Source organism: Myxocyprinus asiaticus, chromosome 36, assembly GCF_019703515.2.
Source record: "Myxocyprinus asiaticus isolate MX2 ecotype Aquarium Trade chromosome 36, UBuf_Myxa_2, whole genome shotgun sequence".
Lineage (NCBI taxonomy): Eukaryota > Metazoa > Chordata > Actinopteri > Cypriniformes > Catostomidae > Myxocyprinus > Myxocyprinus asiaticus.
This window is the reverse complement of record NC_059379.1, coordinates 2,734,045-2,759,888: the sequence shown is the minus strand read 5'-3', so window position 1 is coordinate 2,759,888 and position 25,844 is coordinate 2,734,045. Positions and strand designations below refer to the sequence as shown.

Genomic DNA, 25,844 nt, shown 5'->3' with positions numbered 1-25,844 from the left:
TACTTTACCAGTGGTTGTGATGGGCACAGAAGTAAATCCTATGGGAGGGACTGGCTCTGTTGTTGTAGAATATGATGTGCTGTTGAGACTTGTAATATCTGTATCAGAAATATATATATGTATGTATATATATATATATATATGTATGTATATATATATATATATATATATATATATATATATATATATATATATGTATAAATGTCAGTAATTTTCAAGCAAAACCCAACAAGATCCAGTATATTAATAAAGTGCTTATGAGTAAATGCTCTACCTGCACAATAGGCTGCACAGAATATTGGCCTGACAAACTCATAAACATAGTAATCTCCGGGACAAGCTTTGACTTGTATGGGATGAGACCTGTAACCACAGCAGTTATTCCCATCAGATCCACAGACGTGCCGGGTGACCACTCCATCTTCCAGCTGTGGGTGAGTGTCATTGAGCCACAGCGAGTAATAAGTGCCACACATCCCGAAATTAACGCATGACTCTGGCATCTGGATACTCTGACCATTGTAGAAAAGCCTGTACCAGCCATTCCAGTTGACATTATAATCACACATTCCATAGTAGTAATAGTTACTATAGTAAGGATTGTCAGTTGCTCTCCAAGGCTCATCCAGACTGTTGTAGTTGTAGCAGGGGTCCACAGTTGGCATGGTGAAAGAAACTATTATGAAAAAGAAGTAACAATTTCATAATATATTGCAGATTAAATATTTCTAATAATAGATACATCTTTATCAGGTTTGCAAAGTTGGTTGTCATATAAAAGTCTACAATACAAGTTATGATAAACGTGTAAAAATATAAAGCAGAAAGAATGTACAGTACCTGCACAATATACAGGGGCTGGGATTGATAGTTTTGGTCTGGTAAGTTTGTAGACATAATAATTTCCAGGACAAGCTTTGACCTGGATTGGGTTGGATCTGTAAGTATTGTACTCATTGTAGTAAATCGACCCGTAGACTTCACGAGTAACAACTCCATCTTCTATATGAGGGTGAGAGCCACCAAGCCACAGAGAACTATAACCTCCACATGACATGTAAGTCACAGACCACTCAGGCATCTGAGCACTCGTCCCATTAATGAAGAGTCGATACCACCCATTCCATTCTACACGAGTGTCATCATATCCAGATACATATCCATAAATATACCAATAATTGTGTGTGTCTCTCCAGTGGTTGTCAAGAGTGTTGTAGTTATAGCATGGGTCAACTGTGATGAGACCAAAACAACAAGTTATATTTCAGTGAGGGATACAATTTCATGGAAGGGTTATTGTTGAATAGAAAGACTTAAACTATTGCTATAAAAACATTTTCATAAACTGTAAAAAAATAAAAATAATAATAAATAAATAATAATTATAATAATAATAATAATAATAAAATAATGGCAAGTTAATAAAAAGCTAAACTAAATGAAACTAAAAACAGTAGTTGAAATACTGAGAAATAAAAAAAATAGAATAAATAAATGAACAAATCATTGCTTACGTAGTTATTTATCTATATTCACATGGTGGCGGACTTGAATGAATGAATGAATGAATATTACACTTATATTGTGCTATTATGACACTACACTCAACATAGAGAACAGGGGACTCTCCTCAACCACCACCAATGTGCAGCATTCACCTGGATGATGCGACGGCAATCATAGTGCACCAGTACACTCACCACACACTAGCTATTGGTGGAGAGGAGAGAGTAGAGTTATAGTGCCAATTCATTGATGAGGATTATTAGGAGGCCATGATAGATAAGGGCAAATGGAGGAATTTGGTGAGGATGCCAGAGTTACACCCCTACTCTTTTACAAGAAGTTCCCTGGGATTTTTAATGAACACAGAGAGTCAGGACCTCGGTTTAACGTGCGTATCATCCAGAAGACGGTGCCTTTGAACAGTATAGTGTTCCTAACTCTTAATTGGGGCATTAGGAGGACCCAGTCAGACAGTAGGGTGAGCATCCTCATGCTGGACTCATTAGCAAAACTGTTTATTTAGAGTCCCACAGACATCCTACACCTATTTTCCCAGAGACTTTCCCAGATCGAAGATTCCCATCACTATTGTTTCCTTGTAGTGTAGAGCTTTGTTGATTAAAATGGAAGTTATTTAGTTTTGATGCATTTCAATGTGCATCTCACTTTGAGTGTGGGTTGTATTGCAGCCAGACACTGACTTAAAAACCATTGTTGACATTAACTCAAACTAAACTTATAAATAGCAAGAAAATAGTATTAGATAAAAAGCAAATGTTAAATCCAAAAATATAATAGCCTTCATACTGTAAGTGCAAACGGCACACTATATGACTAGTTACAAGTTTAGTTATAAATACTGTCATTTTTTTTTATCAATCATGACAGTAAGAATGTGCAGAACTTGAATTGCAAAAGAGATAGTAAAATTGTAAGTCCCCCAATTAATTCTCTAATTAATGTACATACAGTATGTACTGTATTTATTGCTTGTAGATTTTAACTGCACTATGGTAACCTACCCAAGGTGATGCTAGATCCAGTAATCATTGCTGGACTGGTTAAGGAAACCATCTGTGATATAGTGCTGACATCTGAAAAAGGGAGATTTTTCAGATATGACTAAAATAAAAAATATAAAAAAGCTGGTAAACTTTATTTGGTAAAAGTGGGGGAAAGGCACTGTACCTGTGCAGTATCCAGCACAATAATGTTGTGGTTTCACAAGTTCATAGACATAGTAATTGCCTGGACAGGCTTTCACTCTGATGGGTTGTGACTTAAAATTACAGCAGCCACTCCACCAAGATGATCCACAGACCTCCTTAGTCACCACTCCATCCTCTATCTGAGGGTGAGGACCGTTTAGCCACAGACTGTAGTATGTGTTACAGCCATATGTTGAACTAACACAGTTCTCTGACATCTGGATGTTCATTCCATTGTAGAAAAGCCGGTACCAGCCATTCCAGGAGAAGGAATCATCACAAATGTACAAGCCACTTTCGTTTGTGGCTCTCCAGGGACGGTCCAGAGACTCATAGTTGTAACACGGATCGTTGCTGATGCTTTTAAAGACAACTGACATGGAGAAGAGAGTCATTTGTAGAAGTACTTTTAAAAATACAGAATTTAAATGCAAGGCAATCTAGAGTATCACCATAAGTAATTAAGCAAAACAAAATCTTAGTAGAATAAAAGAGCACAAGAGTTAGAACTGCACCTGCACAGTATGTAGGATTGAGGATTGACACATCTGGCTTGACGAGTTTATAGACATAAAAATCTCCTGGACAGGCTTTGACTTGGATGGGGTTGGATCTGGAGTTGCCACATTGGTTGGAGTTCCACCACCAATACATATGAGTTCCTATGACTTCACGTGTCACCACTCCATCCTCAAGTTGTGGATGAGAACCGTTCAGATGCAGTCCAGTTTCACCACCGCATCCAGCTGAACTCACACACCACTCAGACATCTGAGCACTTTCTCCATTCAGATACAGCCGATACCAGCCATTCCATTCAACAAGAATGTCGTCCTGTCCATAGTATTGGTATTGATTTTGGCTAATGTCTCTCCAGTAGTCATCAAGAATATTATAATCATAGCATGGGTCAGAGGTGAAAGTTGTAGATACTGAGAGAACAATATCAAAAAGACAGAAGATATTCATTCATTGTCTTATTCTTTGGCAAAACCAAAAGAACATTACAGGACAAGCAGTCAACAAACAACTGTATGAAAGAGATTTGATGATTTTGGGTTAATGGAATAGACTGGCTGAATACACCTCTTCACGGGTTTATCTGTGGAACACACAATTTCATTAACAAAATGTTTTTTATTTTAAACTTTCAAAATGTATTCTGGATGTAAGAGTAAAACCAACTCCGATTTCTCTACCTCTAAGCGGTAAGCATAGCACACACCCTTTAAACAAATTTACAAATTAAGAAAATTTAAAAAAGATGTAACAGTTAACAATAAGTTCCATTTGTTAACATTCGTTAACAATAGCAATGAACAATACTTTTACAGAATTAATTAATATTGGTTAATGTAAATCAAAACAAATTGAACCTTTTTGTAAAGTGTTACCTTACGAGGTAAAAATACGATTTTTGAATATTTCTACTTTACAAGATTATAAATGTTTCTGTTGACTTTTACTGCACTAATTTTAAGAAAATGAAAACTTTTATAAATTTCCCCAGACCAATTTGTTACATTTTTGACTATACTTAGCTGAAAATAACAGCTGCAAATATAATCTACATTCGGCTCAGTGCCCAACTAATTTAAAACTGAATTACGATGGCAAGAGAAATGTCCCAGACAACGCGTGATGTGTTTCCAATGGAAAGTCTAAACAGACGAGACTATCCATATTAGCTTTTAATGTGTTTATTGATGTAAAACAGTTTTTATTATTATTATTATTATTATTATTATTATTATTTATTTACACCTTATAAATGTTGTCAAATGTTGACAAGGTTATCTGTGATAAGATTTGTTTGTATGACAGAAGTCTCTAGCCGTTGTGGTGATCTGTTCAAAGGGGAAACCGATGAGGGTTGTAACACATTTTGTCTCATCAGCAGTGATTCTAGGTATGGCAAAAATTTGGTTTTGAACACAAATTGTTTATGTACTTGCTCGATGATGGTATTTTGTCCTAATGGAAAATTAATTGAAAGATCATTTGTAGTGTACTTTAACAGCAATATCTTATGTTATCTAAATAAATTCATGTGAGGTGTGTATTCATGATCTAAATCACATGTGGTTAGACATGGTGGACTGCAAAGGAAATAGTTCTGAAACTGCATATTTCACACACTAGTTCATTAAATACAGTTACAAACACACATCTGATCTGCTCATGCAAAACAATACTCCTTCACACTGTAACCCAACTGAGCACACATTACATTACCAGTTGTAATTTCCATGGTTGTAGTTTCTATGGTTGTCTCTGGTATGGTAGTAGTCTGTGTAATGTTCCTAGCATCTGAAAAAAGAAAAAAAAGATGATTATTAATCACCAAAGAAACAATTATAACTTACAAATCATTAAAGGGCACATGTAAATATACAGTATTTACCTGCACAGTAAGCCAAACTACAGGTAGTTGGTGTCACAAGCTCATAGACATAATAATTTCCTGGGCAGGCTTTGACTTTAATGGGATTGGATTGGAAAGAGCAGCAGTCATTGTTCCAGTGACCACACACATCTCGGGTGACCTCTCCATCCTCAACTCTTGGGTGTTGACCGTTTAGCCACAGTGGGGCATGAGTGCCACAGCTAAACTGATCAACACATGTGTCTGGCATCTGAACGCTCTGACCCTCAATGAAGAGACGGTACCAACCACTCCAGCTGACCCCATGGTCACACATTATTTGAGAGGTATATTGATTGTTGGTGGATCTCCAAGGATCATCCAGCACATTGTAGTTTAAGCAGGGGTCAACAGGGAGAACCTCTGTTATGGTAACATTAGAAAAAAATCATATTACTGATTTCATAAATAGTATCTTATTATCCTATTTTTTATAACTGATTTGGTGTGGCATCAAATACACTATATTGCCAAAAGTATTCACTCATCTGCCTTTAGACGCATATGAACTTAAGTGACATCCCATTCTTAATCCATAGGGTTTAATATGATGTCGGCCCACCCTTTGCAGCTATAACAGCTTCAACTCTTCTGGGAAGGCTTTCCACAAGGTTTAGGAGTGTGTTTATGGGAATTTTTGACCATTCTTCCAGAAGCGCATTTGTGAGGTCAGACACTGATGTTGGACGAGAAGACCTGGCTCGCAGTCTTTGCTCTAATTCATCCCAAAGGTGCTCTATCGGGTTGAGGTCAGGACTCTGTGCAGGCCAGTCAAGTTCTTCCACACCAAACTCGCTCATCCATGTCTTTATGGACCTTGCTTTGTGCACTGGTGCGCAGTCATGTTGGAACAGGAAGGGGCCATCCCCAAACTGTTCCCACAAAGTTGGGAGCATGGAATTGTCCAAAATCTCTTGGTATGCTGAAGCATTCAGAGTTCCTTTCACTGGAACTAAGGGGCCAAGCCCAGCTCCTGAAAAACAACCCCACACCATAATCCCCCCACCACCAAACTTCACAGTTGGCACAATGCAGTTAGACAAGTACCGTTCTCCTGGCAACCGCTAAACCCAGACTCGTCCATCAGATTGCCAGATGGAGAAGTGTGATTCATCACTCCAGAGAACGCGTCTCCACTGCTCTAGAGTCCAGTGGCGGCGTGCTTTACACCACTGCATCCGACGCTTTGCATTGCACTTGGTGATGTATGGCTTGGATGCAGCTGCTCGGCCATGGAAACCCATTCCATGAAGCTCTCTACGCACTGTTCTTGAGCTAATCTGAAGGCCACATGAACTTTGGAGGTCTGTAGCGATTGACTCTGCAGAAAGTTGGCGACCTCTGCGCACTATGCGCCTCAGCATCTGCTGACCCCGCTCTGTCATTTTACGTGGTTACGAGTTGCTGTCATTCCCAATCGCTTCCACTTTGTTATAATACCACTGACATTTGACTGTGGAATATTTAGTAGCGAGGAAATTTCACGACTGGACTTGTTGCACAGGTGGCATCCTTTCACAGTACCACGCTGGAATTCACTGAGCTCCTGAGAGCGGCCCATTCTTTCACAAATGTTTGTAGAAGCAGTCTGCATGCCTAGGTGCTTCATTTTATACACCTGTGGCCATGGAAGTGATTGGAACACCTGAATTCAATTATTTGGATGGGTGAGCGAATACTTTTGGCAATATAGTGTATCTATTTAATCAAAATTGGTATAAACAGGCAATAAAGGGATAAAAACAGCCAATATTAAGTCTTGTTGCACTTGAGTGCAATTTAAGATTACAAGCAGTTTGACTTCAATAGGAATATTTCAACACATACTTTGCCACTTATTTGTAATTACTGATTTGGATGTGGTGGTGGTCTGCAAGAGAACCAGTTTTACAGATTTGACAGTGCATGTCTAGAGTGCTCATGAAAAGGGTCATATAATAAAAAATAAAAAAATGTGCTCCTTTGAAATAAAACAGTTTGATGTACTATGCAAATAAATTCTAACTTTTAGAACTCTAAACTCCCTGCCAAGTTCCAAGAAGACTCTTAAGTGAAACTAAGTTGAAAAAACATTTTGGTTACGTATGTAACCCTGGTTCCCTGACTAAGTATGAGACGCTGTGTCACTGACACTATGGGGGACCACATAAGTGGTCACATGGTCTGAACCCCTTACACAATCACACCAGTTTTTTGGCTGATGGTACTTAAGTGACTCCCCTAAGAAGCTACATCATGGGCTTCTTAGAAGCATCATCACTCATATTTTCTGCAAGAGGCCCGAACCTGTGCAACAATTAGTGAGTATGGCCAGCTACACATTATCGTTCCTACTCAGGAAACCAGGGTTACATAGGTAACCGAAATGTTCCCTTTCATATATCACTCAGCGCTGCGTCAATGATTGTTGTATTGTAATTGTTGCATGAGGAACAATATACCAAAACGCCATGCGAACAGTAGCTAACAATGGTTTCCATGTGGCAGGCATATAGCGGCGCACAAACAGACTTAAGTATATAAAACTATAAATTCACCCCCATTTCGATGGAGAGAACCTGGGAAGCAGCAGTCAAACCCTAATCTATATTATAAAATCTGACAAAAGTACATGGAGGGGGCCAACCTACCACCATACAAATGTCCTCCAAGGACACACGTCTAGCCAAAGCCAGTGAGGATGCCACACTTCTTGTAGAATGGGCCTGAATGTCTAAAGTTGAAGGCAAAATGCGCGCCTCATAAGCACCCGAAAATGCACTGATAAGCCAACGAGACAGCCTCTGCTTAGTGACCAAAAAAGTTGTTTTTTTTCTCTCTGGGATGCAGACAGGGTGTAAAGGTCCAAGCCTGCACACTCAGCACATAAAGCGAGAGATAAGAGAATGTGTACCGATCAATGCCCAATTTACATGTGCGTGTTCGGCTGCTATAGAGCCGAACACATAGATGCTCAAAATGCTCTTGTAAAAAAAAAAAAAAATCCGGCACTAAGCCTATAGGGCAGTAAACTGGGTCCTCACTTCGCGCCGAACACTAGGAGGATAAAATGTGCCACTTAAGCGTGTATAGCATTTAGAATGTTATCAAACACAGCAGGGGATAAACCATCATACAAAAGATCCTAACCCATAACTTCCATAAGTCTGCCCCGCACCTGTGACAATAGGTCTATTTTGTACGGAATCTCCCATGAAACCAGAGTCAAAAACCACTTGTGAGAGGACCAATATGGTGCCACCAACACACAAGCGTGCTGAAAATTCCCGAACACAGTTTTTTAATTCGTTCAAAAAAGAACGTATCCGAAAATGGGAACAAAGTGATTTTTAATTGTTCCAGAGTGAAAACGTTATTTTTAAATGTTGGTAACTGGTTATAACCAGTTATTTTCATTCCAATAATTTTTTAATGAAACCGAAGGCAAAAGGGTTTATCACAGTAAATTTTTTAAACTACACCACTTCATGTTGCCCGAAAAATAAAATGTGCTTTGATACTGAAGGAAACTGCTGCATCACACATTTCTTTACCTAATTGCCTGTTGTGGATGTCGCATTCTCTGAATGAAGACCTTTTTAACAACTATGTATAATTACTACATATACTGTACATGCACTGCTAATACAGATACAATGAAAACATTAGTTAAAAAGTACATTTCTCAGTTGTTTCCAAGTCACTATTATTGTTAGATATGAAGCAATAATACAGATTTGATACTGCCGGGTTTTGACTGAGAAGCAGATCTATAATTAAAATTATTCTTAACTGTTAATTACAGTAACTGCACTGGATGCTTGTTATAATTTCTATACTAATTAATCCGCCTCACAGGAATAACAAATATTGCTTATTTTAGCTCATTTTGGTGAGGAAAGTGGCTTATTTTGGGCTTTTTCTTCCAGACCAGGTCGCTTATTTCACTTGTGAGATCTGGCAACACTGAAAATTATATATCACCCACCCCTTAGCATAGTACTGTCATTATAAAAAGAAAGTTATTAACCATTCTTTTATTTTGTTCTAACCGGTTACCATTTGGAAAGGAGACTACAGAACTTCTGAACTGGAACACACTTCAATGCACAGTATTATTTGTTTGAGATTTCTTTGATAATTCGTTTGTTCAGCTTGGTTTCAATGGTTCATTTTCACAAAGATTATATGGACCTTACCATAGTTTAATTGATCTTTTGGATATTGTGGCATATAGTTTTCACTATATGTGAACTTGAGTTCAGCTCTTTAATCTGACTACCTGCTGTAATTATTAAAGTTGTTCACTCAAATTATTATTATTTGTTTCTGAAATGTTAGTTTCTGTTTTTTTTTTTGTTTTTTGTTTTTTGCATTTGCATTTGCATGCATTTAACGATATTACATTTTCTCTCCAATTAAATGTGTGTATTCACTGTTAGTTCTGTAATTGTTGACTGTGGCAGCGGGGGCGTGGTCAAGCGTCCGTCCGGAGAGAGAAAGCGGTAAAGGCGCTTGCACCTGAGCTAGATTATGTTTAACACCTGTCTCTAATTCCAGTGAGCATGGGGAGAGCGACATATAAGCAGCCATGCCACCAGCAGAGAGAGAGAGTGTCTGGCACAAGGAAGGCCACGGTGCTCCTGAAGCTGTTACGTTTAATCTGTTATGTTTGTGAAGCTGATGTGTTAAAGTGACTACGTACCTGTGAAGCTGATGAGTTTGTGAAGTTGTAAAGCATTGAAGTGGCCGATTAAAAGTCCTACCTGAGACTGGATAACCTGCTTCCCTGTGTTCTCCTTACCCTCTGCTGTGAAGCTATGTTACACTGACCTTCTCATTTGTATTGCAAACTCCTTTTGTAAGCTGTATTCTTTCTAACTAGATTTTTACTCATAATTTCTGAATAAATTAATTTTGCATTGCATTTACAACTCACTTGTTTAACAGAGGGATTAACAGAAAAAGTAAACAATTAATATCTAATGGAAACATGTCAAAGATTATGCATGCGAAAATGCATAGATGAAGCAAGACAATACTTTACCAGTGGTTGTGATGGGCACAGGAGTGAATTCTATGGTAGGGCTTGTTGTTGTAGAATATGATGGGCTGTTGAGACTTGTGACATCTGGAATCAGGAAAAAAATAATTATGTTAGTCATTTTCAAAGAAAATTGAGTGACTACCTGACTAATGTGTATACGATTAAGTGATCTACCTGCACAATAGGCTGCACAGGATAGTGGCCTGACAAACTCATAAACATAGTAATTTCCGGGACAAGCTTTGACTTGTATGGGATGAGACCTGTAACCACAGCAGTTATTCCCATCAGATCCACAGACGTGCCGGGTGACCACTCCATCTTCCAGCTGTGGGTGAGTGTCATTGAGCCACAGTGAGTAATAAGTGCCACACATCCCGAAATTAACGCATGACTCTGGCATCTGGATACTCTGACCATTGTAGAAAAGCCTGTACCAGCCATTCCAGTTGACATTATAATCACACATGTAGTAGTAGTAATAGTTACTATAGTAAGGATTGTCAGTTGCTCTCCAAGGCTCATCCAGACTGTTGTAGTTGTAGCAGGGGTCCACAATTGGCATGGTGAAAGAAACTATTATGAAAAAGAAGTAACAATTTCATAATATATTGCAGATTAAATATTTCTAATAATAGATACATCTTTATCAGGTTTGCAAAGTTGGTTGTCATATAAAAGTCTACAATACAAGTTATGATAAACGTGTAAAAATATAAAGCAGAAAGAATGTACAATACCTGCACAATATACAGGGGCTGGGATTGATAGTTTTGGTCTGGTAAGTTTGTAGACATAATAATTTCCAGGACAAGCTTTGACTTGGATTGGGTTGGATCTGTAAGTATTGTACTCGTTGTAGTAAATCGACCCGTAGACTTCACGAGTAACAACTCCATCTTCTATATGAGGGTGAGAGCCACCAAGCCACAGAGAACTATAACCTCCACATGACATGTAAGTCACATACCACTCAGGCATCTGAGCACTCGTCCCATTAATGAAGAGTCGATACCAGCCATTCCATTCTACACGAGTGTCGTCATATCCAGATACATATCCATAAATATACCAATAATTGTGTGTGTCTCTCCAGTGGTTGTCAAGAGTGTTGTAGTTATAGCATGGGTCAACTGTGATGAGACCAAAACAACAAGTTTCAAGAAATGTTAACGAGGGATACAATTTAATTGCAGGGCTATTGTTGTATAGTAAGACCAAAACTATTGCTTAAAAAACATTTTTATAAACTAAAATAATTAACGGAAAGTCAGTGAAAAGCTCAACTAAACTAAATTAAAAACAGTGATAGTAAAACAAATAAAGTAAAAATAAACTAATCAATAAATGAATAAATTGTTGATTTTTCTAGTTATTGATCTATATTCATATAGTGGTAGACTCTGCAGATTTGTGTGTCACCTGCAGATTTCGATATATAACACATGATTCAGGTTAATTCAGTGATTGTGCTGTACATGCAGATTGCAACAGAGCATTGCTTGGATTGTGTCTAGAATAGAACCCTCCATCTGGAATTTCTGGAACCTTGCAAGAGTCTCATACGAATATATACACTGTGTTTATCATGTTTATTTAGAGTCCCAAAGAAACCCTACACCGAAAATCTAACACTAACCCTAGTTGCAGCAAATGTGACTCCTGTGAGACATTTACAGTTCGAAGATTCTCTTCTAAACATGATCCATTGCAGATTGCTTGCAGTTTAGAGCACTTTTATTGTGCAGCTCACTTTGAAGTTTGGATTGTATAGCAGATTGACCTTGACTTAAAAATCATTGCTGAATATAATTTTAACTAAACCTAAAGTAAACTTATAAATAGTAAGATAATAGTATTAAAATAAAAACAATTGTAAAATCGTCCTGATTACTTTTGTAACCTCCGTTCCCTGATGGAGGGCACAAGACGTTGTGTCGATGTAGTGACACTAGGGGTCACTCTTGGGAGCCTTTTTTTAAAAAGGCCAATGAGAATTGGCGAGTGGAATTTGCATGCCACTCCCCCGAACATACGGGTATAAAAGGAGCTGGTATGCAACCACTCATTCAGGTTTTGTGCTGAGGAGCTGAGACAAGGTCCCGGCCATTTCAGCGGGTAGTTCAGCGTTGTGGCAAGAGGGACACAACATCTCATTCCCTCCATCAGGGAACGGAGGTTACGAAAGTAACCAGGACATTCCCTATCTGTCACTCACTCCATGTTGTGTCGATGTAGTGACACTAGGGGTCCCTATACGAAATGCCACAATAGGCTGAACTGTATTACGTGAACTGGCAGTGCGAGACGGGCAGACTGCTGTGTGCCATGCAGCCAGCGCACCAGGCCATCACGTAACCTCCCCCAACGCTCTTATGAGCGCTGAACAGTCCTTCGGGAACAAGTCGACTGCCCAAAAAAAAAATAGGGACAGGCTTAGCCCAGTCGTGGCCTCTTTTCCTCTTTTTTCTCCCCAAAAAAAGAGAGGAATTTGTTAACTAACTGGGGGCCATAAGTGTCTATGTTGGGGGGGTGTCACTCCCAAGGGGAAGACACTGCGGAGACCACACCCCACCTGGGGGGGGGGGCATATTTTGAGTGGAATTACATCATATGGTCTTACCGATTCTTGTCGGAAGAATGTCATGTGGAGAAGTCCCATGGTAGGTCCTACCCAACGGGGGAGGAGTTTCTACAAACATGGTGACTGGGGCAGAGGGGTCTCTGCCCAAGGAAGATGCAGTTTACCAACAACTGGAAGATATACATCACATGGGGACAGCTATGGGGAACAAACACATGCGGAGAACCTACCCCAGTACAGAGCTTTTAGATAGCACATGTACTGGGCCGGCAGCGAGTTTCTCTGCAAACTTGTCTGCCACAGGGCTAGGAGGAAGTCATCCAGGGATCACTACTTTATGAACACTACTGGGAGTCAACAGCGCACGTCTTCACCTCAAGGGAGGGAAAGGTACTCTGCGCAAGCAGTACACCCTGCCAGGTGTCCCAGAACTTACCTGTTCGTACCTGACACGGGATGAAACCAGCTCAACCTGGAGATTGTAGAACCACGCAAAGGTGTTGGGTGTTGCCCAGCCCGCTGCTCTGCAAATGTCTGTTAGAGAGGCGCCATTGGTCAGGGCCCAGGAGGCCGCCACACTCCTGGTAGAGTGGGCCTGTAGCCCTGCGGGAGGCGGCAAGTCCTGAGCGTGATATGCCTCCTCTGCTTGGAGACAGCACTTCCTTTCCACTGTCCACCAAAGCAGACAAAGAGCTGCTCAGTGTTTCTAAAGCCCTGCGTGTAATCCAAATAGATGTGTAAAGCATGCACCGGACACAGCAACGCCAAGGCTGGGTCTGCCTCCTCCTGGGGTAGTCCTTGCAGGTTCACCACCTGATCCCTAAATGGGGTCGTGGGAACCTTGGGCACATAGCCCGGTCGGGGTCTCAGGATCACGTGAGAGTAACCGGGACCGAACTCTAGGCACGATTCACTGACAGAGAACGCTTGCAGGTCCCCTACCTTTTTGATGGAAGTGAGTGCAGTCAGGAGGGCAGTCTTCAAAGACAGTGCCTTAAGCTCGGCTGACTGCAATGGCTCGAAGGGAGCTCCCGTAGTCCCCGAAGGACTCCTACGAGAGATCCTACGAGGGAATGAGATGCGGTCTGGAGGGATTCAACCTCCTAGTGCCTCTCAGGAACCTGATGATCAGGTCGTGCTTCCCTAAGGACTTACCGTCCACTGTGTCATGGTGAGCCGCTATAGCGGTGGTAGGCCATTTAAGTCTTCCGTGTACCGTCCAGGGGCTAGACATGGAGATTACAGAGGTCTGGTCGCGGGTGCCAGATGGTGCCCTGTCCCTGAGAAAGAAGGTCCTTCCTCAGGGGAATTCACTGGGGGGGGGGGCTGTTGCTAGGAGTGTGAGGTCCAAGAACCACATCTGGGTGGGGCAGTAGGGTGCTACCAGGATGACCTGCTCCTCATCCTCCTTGACCTTGCACATGGTCTGTGCAAGTAGGCTCACTGGGGGAAATGCATATTTGCATAGTCCTGGAGGCCAGCTGTGTGCCAACACATCTTTACCGAGGGGTGCCTTGGTCAGGGCGTACCAGAGCGGGCAATGGGAGGATTCCCGGGAGGCAAACAGGTCCACCTGTGTCTGCCCGAATCGACTCCAAATCAGCTGGACCACCTGAGGGTGGAGTCTCCACTCTCCCCTCAGGGTAACCTGCCGTGACAGTGCTTCTGCTGCGGTGTTGAGGTCACCCGGGATGTGAGTGGCTCGCAGTGACTTGAGGTGCTGCTGACTCCAGAGGAGGAGACGGCGGGCGAGTTGTGACATACAACGGGAGCATAAGCTGCCTTGGCGGTTGATGTATGCGACCGTTGCCATGTTGTCTGTCCGTACTAACACATGCTCATCCTGGATCGATGGCCGAAGCCTCCGCAGGGCGAGCAGTACTGCCAACAACTCGAGGCAATTGATGTGCCAATGTAGCCACAGGCCCATCCAGGAGCCAGCGGCTGCGTGCCCATTGCATACGGCACCCCAGCCCATCTTGGAGGCATCCATTGTAACCACAACACGCCTGGAGACCTGCTCTAAGGGAACCCCTCCCCGTAGAAATGTGAGGTCGGTCCAAGGGCTGAAGAGGCAGCGAAAGATCGGCATGACGACCACGCGATGTGTCCCGTGGCACCATGCCCATCTCGGGACTCGAGTCTGGAGCCAGTGCTGAAGCAGTCTCAAATGCATCAACCCCAGCGGTGTGGCCACCAAGTTTCAGTGGAACCGCTGTCTTCTGTCCGAACACCTTCAGACAGTTCAGCACCGACTGTGCGCGCTCGTTCGTGAGGCGCTCTGTCATCGAGAATGAGTCCAACTCCAAGCCGAGAAAAGAGATGCTCTGAACCGGGGAGAGCTTGCTCTTTTCCCAGTTGATCCGAAGCCCCAGCCGGCTAAGGTGCGTGAGCACCAGGTCCCTGTGTGCACACAACAAGTCCCGCGAGTGAGCTAGGATCAGCCAGTCATCGAGATAGTTGAGGATGCGGATGCCCACTTCCCTTAGCGGGGCAAGGGCTGCCTCTGCGACCTCTGTGAAGATGCGAGGAGACAGGGACAGGCTGAAGGGGAGGACCTTGTACTGGTACACCTGGCCCTCAAAAGCAAACCTTAGAAAGGGTCTGTGTCGAGGTAAGATCGAGACGTGGATGTACTCGTCCTTCAGGTCTACCGCCGCGAACTAATCTTGATGCCGGACACTCGCTAAGATGTGTTTTTGCATCAGCATCTTGAATGAGAGTCTGTGCAAGGCCCGGTTCAGTACTCGTAGGTCCAATATTGGCCACAACCCACCACCTTTCTTTGGTACGATGAAGTAGGGGCTGTAAAACCCCTTCTTCATCTCAGACAGAGGGACATGCTCTATCGCACCCTTCTGTAGAAGGGTAGCGATTTCCACACACAAGGTAGCAGCGTTCTCGCCCTTCACCGAGGTGAAGCGGACGCCGCTGAACCTGGGCAGGCACCTGGCGAACTGAATCACGTAGCCAAGTCGGACAGTCTGGGTCAGCCATCACGACGGGTTGGAAAGCGGAAGCCACTCCGGGCGAGGGGGACTAAGGGGACAATCATGTCGGACGTACCAGCGGGTGGGGCCTCGCGGCAGGACGGAGCCTGAGGTGCCACATCGTGCCATGGCCGTGCTGAGTTCAGGGACATCGAAGCATGGGAGTTCTTTTGTTCAACTTTTGGGTACCTCAGCCACTTGGGCATGCGGCAAAATTAAATGAAAAGGAAACAAAAGATTCTCCTCCCGGCCCTCCACCGGGTGATGGAGTGGTCTGCTTACCAGCTCCAGCGCAGCGGGTCTCCTTGTCACTGGGTCACCCGTCTCAGGGGCACTTTGAAGCCTTTCTCGTGTTCTTGGCGGCTGGCCGTGAGACGGGCGGTGTCTGCTTCCTGCGGTTGTCTCCAGACCGGGGCCGGGCCACTGGGGCAGGCTGCGGTGGAGCCGGTGTTGTTGCAGTAGGAGGACGCCCTTGGCGACGAGCAGACGGGGTGTGGGGTTTTGAGCCAAACTGGGGCAGGATGTGCTGAATAGCCTCCGTCTACTTCTTTACCGCTGAGAACTGCTGTGCAAAGTCCTCGACGGTGTCACCGAATAGGCCAACCTGGGAAATGGGGGCGTCAAGGAACCGTGCCTTGTCGGCCTCTCTCATCTCAACCAGGTTGAGCCAGAGGTGGCGCTCCTGGACCACCAGGGTGGACATCGCCTGCCCGAGAGACTGCGCTGTGACCTTCGTCGCCCGGAGGGCGAGGTTGGTTGCCGAACGCAGTTCCTGCATCAATCCCGGGTCAGAGCTACCCTCGTGCAGCTCTTTTAGCGCCTTGGCTTGGTGTACTTGCAGGAGAGCCATGGCATGCAGGGTGGAGGTGGCTTGTCCAGTGGCACAGTAGGCCTTAGTCATCAGGGATGACGTAAACCTACAGGCCCTGGATGGGAGCTTCGCCTTATCCACCTGTGGGATCACCGAATACCCCCTGGCCGCTCCACCATCGAGGGTAGTGAGAGCGGGGAGCTGAAAGATCGGGACTGGACAGTAAAAGGTGCCTCCCACGATCTTGTCAGCTCCTCATGCACTTCCGGGAAGAAAGGAACTGAAGCGGGGTGCGGCTGTGAGCGCCACTGTGGGCCCAGGAACCAATCATCGAGCCGTGAGGGTTCAGGGGAGAGTGGAGGGTTCCACTCTAGTCCGACTCTCACGGCTGCCCGGGAAAGCATGTCTGTCATTTCCACGTCGGCCTGAGACTGGGCGAACGCACCCGAAGGAGGGAGCCCAGACGAGGCGTCCACTTCAGACTGGACAAGCCTGCTCCCCAATGCTGTGCTCGATAACTCATTGTCTTCCCGGGCTCTGAATAAGAGGTCGAACTCGCCACAAGACGAGCCGGTGTTCTCATCCGAGAGCCCAACCGGGGCAAGCGAGCATGCTGGGGAATGGGAGGTCCGTGGGGATTTATCCGGCGGAGGTGGTCCCATTGGAGTCCCCAAATCGCCCCCAGTGCTAACCGACATGGCCTCATACCCGTAGGTAGAAGGACCGAGGTGGGGAGCTGCTGGGGTGACTTTCTTTCTTACGAATGCAAGCCACGACCGCAACGTTGCCATGGTCATATTCTCACAATGAGAACAAGACGCATCCACGAACGAAGTCTCCGCGTGGGCAGCACCCAGACACGAAAGACAACGATCTTGGCCGTCAGAAGGGGAGAGATAACGACCGCAACCAGGAATAACACACAGAAGGAAAGGCATCTTTAAAAAGACACATCTTTAAAAAGACATTTCCGTGTGTGCCGCTCTTTTAGGAGAAATACACTCTTTTAGAATATATACTCTTTTAGTATACTCTTTTAGAGTATATTTTGCTCTGCCGAAGAGCCCAGAGGCATTCTCTGCACTCCACGGGTGAAGAGGGGGAGAAGCCGCTGAAATGTGCCATAAAATCCAGCAGTATATGTGAACGGTAATGCGAACTGAGTTGAATGTATTCAGAGCAGTGAATACATCCGCTCGGCTCCGAAGAGAAAATCTGAATGAGCGGTTGCATACCAGCTCCCTTTATACCCGTATGTCCGGGGGAGTGGCATGCAAATTCCACTCGCCAATTCTCATTGGCCTTTTTTGAAAAAAGCAGAGGTGTTCGGGGCTCCCAAGAGTGACCCCTAGTGTCACTACATCAACACAACGTCGAGTGAGTGACAGTTAGGGAACCAAAACTATACGAACCTTCATACTGTAAATTCAAACAATGACTGAGTAATAGTGCGGCTAAAAGTTTGTCTATAGATAACATATAATTTTTCTTCAATAATAGCAGTAAGAATTCTGGAACTTAATTGCAAAAGACACAGTGAAATTCCCCAATGTATTGTTTCATGTATGTAGAGTATGTATTTATTGCTTATAGATTTGAATAACTGTTTTATGGTAACCTACCCAAGGTCACGCTAGATCCAGTAATCAAAGATGGACGTGTGGAGGCAAAAGTCTGCGATATAGTACTGATATCTTGAAAAAGAAAGAATTTTAATACATGACTAAAATATTTATACAAAGCTTATAAACTTTAATTGGGGAGATGTGGGTGAAAGGCACTGTACCTGTGCAGTATCCTGTACACCAGTATTGTTGATTCACAAGTTCATAAACATAGTAATTGCCTGGACAGGCTTTCACTCTGATTGGTTCTGACATGTAATTACAGCAGCCATTCCACCAAGATGAACCACAGACCTCCCTGGTCACCACTCCATCCTCTATCTGAGGGTGAGGACCATTTAGCCACAGACTGAAGTCTGTGTTACAGCCATATGTTGAACTAACACAGTTCTCTGACATCTGGATGTTCATTCCATTGTAGAAAAGACGATACCAGCCATTCCAAGAGAAAGATCCATCACATATCCACAATCCACTTTCATTTGTGGCTCTCCAGGGACGGTCCAGAGACTCATAGTTGTAACATGGATCATTGCTGATGCTTTTGAAAGAAACTGTCATGGAGAAAAGAGTTGTTAGTAAAAGTACTGTTAAAGTGCATTATTTCCATTCAAGGCCATGTAGAGTATGCCTACTCAAAAAGCAGGAGTTTCATGATAAACAATTATACTGTAACTGCTTAAAATATGCTTAGTTACATTATGCAATTTGTCAGTGTAGGGCTTTACTGGTTGTTTAGATCAGTGTTACTATCAGAAATAATTAATAATTATTTCTGTAGTTATTAATCAATATTTAAATTAATTAATTGGATCTAACTCATTAAAACCTCATATGGGACTCCAGTAAATGTAGTGTGCTACGTTTAGGAGCAAGTTTGGTTATTAGCAATAATTAATAATTATCAAAGATAATTATTAATTATTAAAATCAATAGAACATTGATGAGAATCAATGTTAGCTTTTTTTAATCCTTTAAATCAACAGTTATCAAAGATAATCGTTAATTGTTAACGTCGATGAAACATTAATTAAAATTAACACTAGCTTATTGATCATTCAAATTCAATCAAAGATAATTATCAATTATCAAAAATCAATAGAATATTAATAAGGATTAAAATTGACGGGGCACCACCCTGGAATCAGGGACTAATAACCAGATAGTACAACAGTCTCAATATTAGATTGTTTTCTTAGGAAAATTGACATCCGAAGAATATCGATTTTCGGGAAAAAAAAACAATGAATGAAGGTTTGAATCCGAGCACTGACATCCCGTCAGCATGACACAGGCGTATGCAAAACAAACCAAAACACTTCTCTTTGTAATATAAACAAAGTTTATTTATGCAGTAATATCAATTAATAATTAATACAATGCAGTCAATAAACTTCCGACTTACAACTACAAACTAAACAGTGATATGATTAGATATGGAAATAAAAATAATCCTATAACACATAAGGTGTGTGTGTGTGACAGTGTGTATGTGTGTGTGTGTGTGTCAGTGTGGTTAGTGAGAGAGAGAGAGAGAGAGAGAGAGAGAGAGAGAGAGAGAGAGAGAGAGATGATTAAGTGACAGCCCGAAAGCTGATTTCGCGATAGCTGGAGATAAAGCAGCTGTGTTCATCACTCAGAGACGCGGTTTTACGAGCGGGGCTCGTAAAAGTCCCTTGTTATTTGACTCTTTAATGGATGAACTCAGTTGCTGTCTCACCCGCGATGGCGAAAATGCACAACAGTCCAATTTGGTTGGACCACAATACAGCAAAACAAATTCGTGGTAATTAATACCCTGAGTATTAATAATGAGCGGACATGGCGGTCCGTAAACTGTACAAGCAAAAACCTTGAAACACAAGAATAACACGCTATAATATTCTATCTCTGCCCAGACGTAACCTCTTACTTGAATCGCATGAGGACACAGGTAGAATGTGTTTTCCTCCGTCCTTTAACTTTGACCCGGTTTCTTGAGGCTCGTGTGATGACGAGAGGCCATTTCCACGCGCTGTCGGCAGGCGGTACGGCTGTTGATTCTCAGCGGGCTGGCGGAGAACTCAGAAATGTCGACTTGATTGAATATGGAAGAGAAATCTTTAATCTCTTCACTTCTGTAGGCCAACGGATGAAGATGCGAATTGCTCGGTGGTCTCCTTCGGATCCGTTAGAGTGTTCGGTTGAACACAGAGTAATCTTAGCTCGTCCAGCGAGATGGAGATTGTATGGCTACAGTTTCAAGTCGGACATTATTTCCTTATGCCACGAGGTTGCACCGGAGAGCAGCAAAAAGCTACGTCCGTATTCGGTGAACTAAGTCGCTGGAAGCCACTTTGGAAGCATTTCAGAATTATTTGAAGTCCTGATGATGTCATGTTTGAGGGACGTTCTGTTGTGTGCCTCATCCAATAGGAGTTGAGTGCTCAATCCTTTAGTGAGCAAGGCTTCATGGATTTGTAGTCTGTTTTGGACTCCCTTTGTTTGATTTTGGCACGATTTTTATCAGTAAGATTTACGACTTAGAAGGAGGGGGCTTGAGGAATGTTTTTTATGACTGTTAGGCCTGCCTTTGTCTTCTATCTGAATACATGAGGCCCAACATCAAACAAATCAAATAAAAATCCACATACAGTGCCCTCCACAAATATCGGCACCCTTGGTATTTATGAGAAAATCAGGCTGTGAAAGAAAAACTTTACTGTTTACACAAATCTAACTTTTCATTGTAGTAAAATAGTTTTATGAGTAAAATCTCCAAAACATGTTTGCTACAATTATTGGCACCACTTGAAATTCTAATGAGTAAAATATATCTGTAGTATATTCCCATTCATATAAAAAAAATTTAGTGCACCTGGGTGACTAGGAACATGAAATTGTTCAGCCATGACTTCCTGTTTCAAAGGAGTATAAATATGAGGTAACACACAGGCCAAATTCCCTTAGTCATCCATCACAATGGGTAAGCCCAAAGAGTATAGTTATGATGTGCAGCAAAATGTTGTTGAGCTTCACAAAATGGGAAATGGCTATAAGAAAATAGCTAAAGCACTGATACTGCCCATTTCCACCATCAGAGCAATAATAAAGTTCCAATCAACTGGAGATGTCAAGAATTGGCTTGGAAGAGGATGTGTGTTTATATTGTCGTCACGCAGGGTGAGAAGGTTGGTTCGAGTGGCCAACTAATCTTCAAGATTCACAGCTGGAGAATTGCAGAAATGAGCTGGGTCTCGGGGTCAGAAAGTCTCCAAAACTACAATCAGACATCACCTACATCACCAAACAGCCTGATCTCACAGTGAAATCAGAAAGAGTTGACCGACTTTTCTTTCATCAAAAATCGGTATACGTTGACCGAAATTTCTAAACACTGCTCCCAGCAGCCAAAGCGGTGTTGTAGGGCACGTGTAAGCTCCATTTATGTCCAGGAGAGGTCACCAAAAGTTAGTAGTGAAGCAAGTTGTTTTCAGCTTTACAGGATGTTATAAAATGAAGAGAAAAGCAAATATTTATAGATTTTATCCCCCAACCCAAACATAAACTTTACCTTAACCATTAGTGGAGTAAAAAAGTTATGTAAGAGGGAAGAATGAAACCTCCAAATCATGCTTGTCATTGATTATTCAAACATGGTTACTGCCTGGCTTTGAACCTTAGTCTCCCATGTAGCTGATGCAACTGGCTGTCAATCGCGCCAGTTGGAAATGTAAACACTGTGAAACCACTGCAAACATGTCTGATAAGAATGCTGCATGTCAGTGCATCAGCATACAGTTCCTGATCCTAGGGTACTGAAACTATCTGAAACATCATGCCGACTTCATGTGTGATCATGTTGCACCACAAGTTGTTTGAAAGGGTTTCAAGAAAAAAGCCTCTGCTCTCATCCAACTGTAGCCAAGTGGAGAAATTTCATGTAATTTAATTCTGGTCATAAATTGGACGTGGCCTCTTTAAGACCGGAGTTTTGCAACACTGGACTTTCCTAACTCCTGGTAATGCACATGTGTGCTGGTTAGAGACATTGTGCAGGAGAGCTCCCGGTTTTGTTCATCAGTTGATAAACACACAATGTTGTTAAATTACATTAAAAATGTGTTCACAAGGTCATATGTTAATATTTTGTGTTTGTTATGGACAATTTTGAAGGATGCATATGAATTGCATGTGTAGAGTTTGACCACGTTTTGGTGCACATGCATGGACTGGGTATGTACATTTAGAATTGATCATATCTTATTTAATGATTTATAGCTCGGAGTGTTTTCCAATTAAGTGAACATGTATAATGAGAATTGTATTGTTTAAATTGTTATACATGTCCTTAAAGCCTAGTTAGAAATGTATAAAATGCTTTGAGTGATTTAAGCATGTGTTAAATGCATAAAATACTGTGAGAGTTCAAGCATGTGTTAAATGCACAAGATGCTTTGAGTGATTTAAGCAAGTACTTTTATGCATAAAATGCTATGAATGATATACGCATGTATTAAGTATATGTTGAAGTATATGGTAAAGCTAATGCCGTTTGTATTTCCTTTGACATTAGCCTCTACCGTATTTCATAACCGTATTTCATTTTTCACATTTCATTTTTGTATTTTCTTTATTCTTTTTTTTTTTTTTTTTTTGTATACAGCCCATCGACTGCTTTTTGTATTTTTATTTTTTTTTTTATAAACAGCATTCAAAATAAAGCCCCAAAATATATTTTTGTATCCTGTGTTGTTTCTTTACAACCAACTGGCTACAAAGCAACAAACTAAAGCATCTTCAGTTTGCCAGACACTACTGGAACTTCAAATGGGACTGGGTTCTTTGGTCAGATGAAACAAAAATAGAGCTTTCTGGCAGCAAACACCAGAGATGGGTTTGGCATAGACAGAGAGGTAGCCATTTGGAAAAGTACCTCATGCCCACGGTTAAACATAATGGTGGATCTTTAATGTTGTGAGGCTCTTTTTCTGCCAGAGGTCCTGGACATCTTGTTCGGATACAGTTCCGAACAAGATAGACAGACAGACAGACAGATAGATAGAATGTTTTAGCACTTAGCATGGTGTTGTTAGCATGTTTTTAGCATATTTTAATACTTAGCTAGGTGACAATAATGGAATTTTGGTCAAATACAAGCTATTTTCACTGTGTAAAATCTACAACATGCATAGAATGGTTGCTGATGTACATAAATGAATATGACCAAAATGGCAAGTGCTAACAATTAGCTGAATTTAGAAAAATTAACAAGACCTGTCATGCGAACAGAAACTGTACTCTCTTCCGCCATGTTGAAAGATTAGAACTCCTCCCATCTCGGAAACTCAGGTATCATCTAGAATTCCATGTTTCCCACTCGTTAATATGACATTGCGGAGTCATTCATGTGCTTGGAACTCACAATTACAATATTTACCACTCCACTTGAAGGGCACATTACATGTAGCTAGGTGTTGCCAGTATGTCTATCACAGATTTGGTGCATGTAGATTGAATGTAGCTTGAAAACCTTAGTAGTAAGTATAGTCAGACATTTTTGAGTGGGAGTCAATGGGAAATCCAGCCTGTTTGGAAGTCTGCTATGGGAATACCTTCATTCCAATCAGTTAGAAAAGATACAGTATAGCACACTATTCGGGATTAGTCTGAAGGTCTGTGGCGAGTTTGGTGCATGTTGAAAGTTCTAGGAGGGGATAGAGTCCGAAATTTTAGTCTCAGAATAATAATAATTATAATGAGTTTAAATCGTAGATCAATAGGTTGGCTCTTACAAGCCAACTTAATAAATCAAAGCCTCACTTAAGCTTACAATGGGCCTCAGATGGTCTGAGAATCCTTGTCATGTGTTCTCCAACCTCATTAGGCATTATAGGAGAAGACTCAGAGCTGTTATCTTGGCAAAGAGAGGTTGCACAAAGTATTGAATAAAAGGGTTTGAATAGGGTATTGAATACATTTGTTTTCTGATCAAACTTTTGTTGTGTTTGCAATTGTTTGATATCCATTAGAGGATAGATTTTTGTAAATATTTTGAGTTGAAACATCAAATGAATAAACAATAAATAAAACATTTTCACAGCCTGTTTTTCTCATAATTACCAAGGGTGCCAATATTTGTGAAGGGCACTGTAAATGGAGTATGCACGCTTGATATTGACCTGTTTAAAACTGTGTTATCTTCACACACACACACACACACACACACACACACAAAATCTTCAGAAGAGCACAAAAGTTGCAACTGTACCTGCACAGTATGTTGGAGTGGGGATTGACACATCTGGCTTGACGAGTTTATAGACATAAAAATCTCCTGGACAGGCTTTGACTTGGATGGGGTTGGATCTGGAGTTGCCACATTGGTTGGAGTTCCACCACCAATCCATATGAGTTCCTACGACTTCACGTGTCACCACTCCGTCCTCAAGTCGTGGATGAGAACCATTCAGATTCAGTGCAGTCTCACCACCACATCCAGCTGAACTCACACACCACTCAGACATCTGAGCACTTTCTCCATTCAGATACAGCCGATACCAGCCATTCCATTCAATAAGAGTGTCATCATATCCATATCTTTGATATTGGCTTTGACGAATGTCCCTCCAGTAGTCATCAAGAATATTATAATCATAGCATGGGTCAGAGCTGTAAGTTGTAGATGCTTAGAGAGTAATGTGAAAAAGACAAAAGATGATACATAATCACTGGCAAAACCAAAAGGACATTCAAAGTACCAATGAACAACTGTAAATGTCAAACCTCATACTGTCCAAATTTTACTTGTTAAAACATGCATATTCATGCAGAGTGCATGCACAACAGTGATAAATATGATCTGTCAATATGATCTTTTTAAGATGTTTAGCATATGTTAATTAGATTGTGATACTTTTCTAATAAAAGATTTAAACGATAAATTTCTGAGATGTATGTGTGCTACTGTATCTGGGTTTAATGCAGCCAAAAATATACTCTTTCTGTACTCAAGGTACTTCAAAATATATTTCTAGTGTCTCAAAGCCCTCATGATGGGGTTACTGAAGGAACAGTTGACAGTCCTTAGACTTTAGACTTTCCTCAGTCCTTAGCCCTAGAGTTCTTTAGAGTTCTTGCAGCAGCTACAGTATAAGTTTCTCACAGAATTGATAGGATGTTAAGATGTTCTCCAGAAGGTCCTGACAGATTGGAAACTAAATGGTTTCAATGGTGTGTTTATATAATGTATATATATTAGGGGTGTGCATCTGTATCTGTATCTGTTACTATGACAAAATTATCTGTAACTGTATCTGTATTCGGATAGAACCGGATGTGGGCGTGGTTTAAACCAGAAGTGTGTCAATCTCATTTCAAAATGTAACTCTCTTACATTTAGGCTATAGCTTCTGTAAATAAAGTATGCCTCGGATAGGCCTATTTAATTATTATTATTACTTTTATTAATATAATAATATTCTTTTTATTCTTCTTGCAGCTGCTCCTGTTAGGGGTCGCAACAGCAAACCATCCGTGATCTGCATATTTGACTTGGCACAGGTTTTACACTGGATGAATATAATAATAATTATTTCTATTATTAATTTTATTTCTATTATTATTATTATTATTATTTATATTATTGATATATTCTTTATTTTTTCTCACCAGATGAAGCTGAATATG

General features: G+C 41.7%; 1 pseudogene; it reads right to left on the bottom strand.

Annotated features, from left to right (window-relative positions):
- Nucleotides 1-7,367: 7,367 nt before the first annotated feature.
- LOC127426791 (uncharacterized) overlaps nucleotides 7,368-25,844 on the bottom strand; it is a 40,285-nt pseudogene continuing 21,808 nt past the window's right edge.